This window comes from Rhinoderma darwinii, chromosome 2, assembly GCF_050947455.1.
Source record: "Rhinoderma darwinii isolate aRhiDar2 chromosome 2, aRhiDar2.hap1, whole genome shotgun sequence".
Taxonomy (NCBI): domain Eukaryota; kingdom Metazoa; phylum Chordata; class Amphibia; order Anura; family Rhinodermatidae; genus Rhinoderma; species Rhinoderma darwinii.
In genome coordinates, this window is record NC_134688.1 from 56,853,290 (window position 1) to 56,858,645 (window position 5,356).

The 5,356-nt window shown below is 44.0% G+C and overlaps 1 long non-coding RNA gene across 1 annotated transcript; it reads right to left on the bottom strand.

Moving 5' to 3' along the window:
• Positions 1-615: 615 nt before the first annotated feature.
• LOC142740567 (uncharacterized) lies at positions 616-3,409 on the bottom strand. Its single transcript, XR_012880786.1, has 3 exons — positions 3,301-3,409; positions 2,402-2,468; positions 616-2,203 (listed from the first exon to the last, which is right to left on the bottom strand). It is a non-coding gene; the product is annotated as an uncharacterized LOC142740567 (long non-coding RNA).
• Positions 3,410-5,356: the final 1,947 nt, after the last annotated feature.

Here is a 5,356-nt window from a genome sequence, read left to right on the forward strand (position 1 = left end):
GGGTCCTTAAAACCCGAGCCATAGACTTTTTACGACTCCGGTTTTAACTTACTGCCCGCGCGATCGGGCTGCTGAATGTCGGGTCTCCGGCTGTCAGTGACTGCCGGGGACCCTGAGGAGAGGATAGAAACAGCTTTCGCTGCCAGCGATCACACATCTATCCCCTATTCTGTGGATAGGGGATACATGTATTTTGTAGGACACACTGTAGTTCACATTTTTTTGGGAGGGGGGACGCTGTATGGCGCTCTCTACAGGGGGGGGGGAACGCTGTATGGCGTTCCCTAAAGGGGGGGCTGTATGGCGTTCCCTACAGGGGGGCTGTATGGCGTTCCCTACAGGGGGTGGGCTCTATGGCGTTCTCTACAGGGGGGGATGTATGGCGTTCCCTACAAGGGGGGCTGTATGGCGTTCTCTACAGGGGGGGCTGTATGGCGTTCTCTACAGGGGGGGGCTGTATAGCGTTCTCTGCAGGGGGACTGTATGGCGTTCTCTACAGGAGGGCTGTATGGCGTTCTCTACAGGGAGGGCTGTATGGCGTTAGCACTGTCCAATAAATATACAGTAAACAGAAGAAAATACGGTCCAGCAATCCTCATGACAATGTGATGACTTTATTAGAAAAACATTTTATAAACCACACGGCATGTTGAAGTGATGATACAAGACTGCTTACGCGCTTCGAAAGCCAACTACATTCTTCGCAAATGTACGCCATCTCCTCCAAACAGTCAATTACATCAGAAGTCCAGTTCCTTGTGCTGCATGACTCGTGGACGCCCTATCCGTGGCGATATCCGGGTCCTTTCCACTGCTTCTCACTTGAGTCCTGTAGGCACAAAAAACATTCTGCAAGTATCCATTGTCATCCGTGCCTGCAGATTCTGCTTTAATGATGCAACTCACTCAACTCCTTGTCTATTTCATCGTTTACTGATGCCTCTTTTAGATGCGACAGATGTATTTTTTTTTATACTTACCAGCCTGCTTCACAGGCACCATCCCTTTTTATTGGCACCTGATCAATAAGGGGGTCCTGCTCCACCACCATAACACTGCAATACTAAACAAAATCTTCCATAGACATCACAAAAACTAGACAAGCCTTTCCTCCCTTATGTTTCTCAACATTTCCTGGGACAAGTGTGTGTGTAGGTAGAAATCAACAAACATGTTTCCTGGCCCCAAACTTTACCCCCTCTTTCCAGTAAAGGATTGGCTTTCGGTATCACGCCTCCTCGCTTTTACCTTTTTACTTTATCCTGCGTAAACATTTTTTTCAGCATCTTAAACGTCTTGCCCATTAGCCCATCTATCCCCAACATCAGACCACTTATTATCATCTGACAGATCAGAATCAGACTCAACCAGCTACTGTTGCCTTCTTCTGCTTCTCTTTACATCCAGATGCGCTGCTCCTGTAATTCCAAACATTGTGCCAGTACCCCGTGTTCTAAACATTTTGGCAACCCCAAGGTGTCCCTCTCCCATGTTGAGATTATGAGGCCCTACTGGGATATTGCTGCCTTCATCGACCCTGGATCCCTGCGCAAGGATCCTGGCACTTGGCCCATCATCGTGCCATGTTCCCTCAAATTTTTGCTAGAATGATACCATTGAGGATACCTGCCTTGCTTCCTTGATGCCATTTGCTCCAAACAATCCAGTACACCCCAAGTCCAGGTCCTTGTGCTGCATGACTTGTGGGGGCTCTATACGTGACAATATCCTGGCACCTTCCATTGCTTTCCGCTTGAGTGCTGTAAATATAAAAACATTCTGCCAGTGTCCATTATCACCTATGCCTGCAGATTATGACTGTGTAATGAAACTCACTTAAGTCCTTGTCTATTGCATCCAGGCCTTGACACATCGCAAATGTTCTTGGCAGACCAAAGCTGTCTAAAATCCTCCTACACTCCCTCACCCAATTAACTTACACCTACGTTCAGTTCCAAACCGAGCCATGTGGCCAGCATTTTGGACAAAGATACCCCTAACTTACATTATGCCTATTCCTACCAACTATCCAAGGTTCCCCACTGCTACGCCTTTCTTGGCATTTTGCCCGCTCATTACTTTTTCAATGTACAGAGCTACTGGTGGATACTGTATATAGTAACTAATGATGGACATACCGCATATAGATGAAATATTACTTCAGAGAGTCCCCCTGGCAGCAGGCAGCCGATCTCAAGAAATTCTGGAACAAAAAGTATAAACTGTGAAGATATTATGACGTGCGCTTAGTATGGTTCATCATATCAACAAATATATGTTCAGCCTATTGAAAACATCAGGGAGATTGTTCCCACAGTCTTGTCATGTGTCTCTATAGGAACATTCTGGATGACATCACATTATAGAATTTCTATAGGTTGTTATTTGCTATAATACTTACATATATACAGTGGATCTTCTAGCATGTCGGCTGTCACTGGTGCCACATATTCAGATGTTATAAATGTCTGTAAAATACATAATGGGTTTAATGCACATACATAAAATAACCCCATATCTATAATGAATAATAATATATTTACTTTCACACATTTCATTTTCTATCACAGGGCGAGTCCAATGCCCCTCTGCCACACAAATAACACCAGCAGTATAATGGCACATAATAGTTGGAGGACCCTGGTATAGATTTTGTATCAGGGACCAGGAGCTTATTGTTATTCTTCTATATAATCTTATGATTAATGGAAAACTTCTAATTTGTCTTTTGTGGAGTCTTTTGGACTGGAGTAGAGAGAGTAGAAAATGGTAAATTGGATTTCTGGATTCAACAGACAAAATAATTATTAAAGGGGTTTTCTGATAGTTTCATAAACCTTAGTCTAAGCCGCATATGGCTAAAAATAACAAATTGTCCCTACTCATTTTTTAAATTCCCTGTGGCTCCTGCGCTGATGGTTCTGTTGTCTTTAGTTGCTAGGCCACAGCGGTCATGTCCGTGTGGATGGCATGTCACGTGGCAGCTATTGTGTCACATCCAGGGCCGGCCTTAGGTTTATTGGTGACATGTGCAGTATCTGTGACGTCCTCCCCCTTATGATGCACCATGTAGTGTCCAAATAATTTAATCATACAGTGCCCAAATAACATCACCCAGTCAATAAACTAGGGATTGTATCTTTCTATTTTTTTATATTATAGGTTTGGGCCCTAAATGCCGGATCGGCAGTGTAAGTTGAGGGTGCCCAGGCCATCTATGGTGGTAGTGCCCTCTTCAGTATTGACCAGTAATACACACTATGTGATCATTTAGAGATGCAGTTAATAAAATACACTGACCTTGGACTCTCCTACTGAATACATCCGACTGAATGTAGAACGTTATGTGATGTGAGGTGGAGGGCTCTGCTTAATCTTTGATCTGCCCTCCTGGGACGTGGTTATCATTAACTCTTATGAGGAATTAATTCTAGGAGAAAGAAAGACAATGTATTAGGACAAATCTCAATCAATGGCAACATTTCTATCTAGAACCGAGTCCAGTCCCCAACCAGTGTAAAATTACCAAAGGGGTAAATAGGATGACCGGCTGGGGTCCAGGGATTTGGGGTGGCCCACAGCTCTGGAGCTCCATACACCCCTAAAAATTGGACAAACAATAACGGCGCAGGGAGGAAGCAAAATGTCTGACCCGGTTGGTCGTCTATTAGGTGAGTATAATTTTTTATTTTATAGGAGCAAAGGGGGCACTATTAATATGGGGGATAAAAGGACTGAGTCGGGGCTTAGAAAAGGGGGCTTCATTACTGTGGGGCCATACAAAAGGGGCATTCTGACCCAGGACATACAAGAAGTGTCATTCTAACTGTGGAGGGTATTGGTGGATACTGCATATAGTAACTAATAAGAGACGCACCTTGCATAGATGAAATATTGCTTCAGAGAGTCCCCCTGGCAGCAGGCAGCCGATCTTAAGGTGTTCTGGAAAAAACAATAATTGTGTCGTTTTATTTCTCCAGACAGACGTGTGCTCAGTATAGACCACCCAACGATGAAGGAAATGTACATTAGGGCTCATGTACACAGCAACTTCATGTGGACGGACCTGTATGGTGGCGCACAGACTGCAGTACTGGTAATGTAGACACTCTGTGTGCGCTGTGTGCTCCCCCATAAGCCAAATGTGTATTAGGAAATTACATAAATAACAAGTCCCTTATATATTACTAATACCATAATATCTTCTTTATGGAGCATTTCTATAATAATAATATAAAGCTGCAGCAAAATTCCCAGCGTTTACTTTTGCTACATGTGGATGAGTTTTTGAGACTGTAACTATTCACCTGTAACACTTGTGAATTTTGCCGCGCAGCAAATCTGCAGCGTCTGAATTCAGCTTTATGGCGTAGAATATAGTACTCAAATACTGCAATCATACAGTGCCCAAATAACACTGCCAGACAAGTATTGTCTGTCACACTGTAATGTAATCCATTATCAAGGAATTGTATCTGCATCCTGAGCAGTGCCCTTTACTTTTTTTACATGAAGAGTGGGATTGAGTGTTCAAGCAATGGGTGCCCCAGACATCAAGACCAGTGGCGCCCCATTCATTAATGACAGGTGATGCACCCAGTGTAACCGCACAGGTCGCACACCACTAAAACAGGCCCTGGATGAACAACATTGGGGAATTTGTTCCCACAGTCTTGTCATGTGTCTCTATAGGAACATTCTGGATGACATCAGATTATAGAATTTCTATAGGTTGTCATTTGCTATAATACTTTCATATATACAGTGTATGTCCTAGCATGTCGGCTGTCACTGGTGCCACATATTCAGATGTCATAAATGTCTGTAAAATACATAATGGAATAAACATAAAATAACCCCATATCCATAATGAATAATAATATATTTACTTTCACACCTTTCATTTTCTATCACAGGACGAGTCAGACATTGAAAACATTTTGTAATGTTAGTGTAAACCCAGGGAACATAACTATAGGGGTGAAGAGGTTGCAGTCACACCCAGGCCCAGGTGTCCATGACTGACATTAGGGGGGGTCACAATGTGGGCAATTTACAAATGCCAATCCCCAATGCCCCCTTCTCCTAGAGGAATCCCGATTTTCGCTGCTAGAAACGCGATGTCAGTGAGAGAAGCACCCAGGCGGAAAGGCAGCTGCTGAGTTGCCCGGCCGCTTCTAAAACACAAGCAGTGGAAGGGAGCCAGCGCAGCGCCCCGTTCCACCTGCTGGAGGGATGCGCCCTATGTAATGGCACAGGTCGCACACCCCTAAGGCCGGCCCTGGCTACTGCTGAGCCTTATTAGGATAATATACGGTAGCTTTTTAAGACTATTTAATTCAATTAAATTAGACAT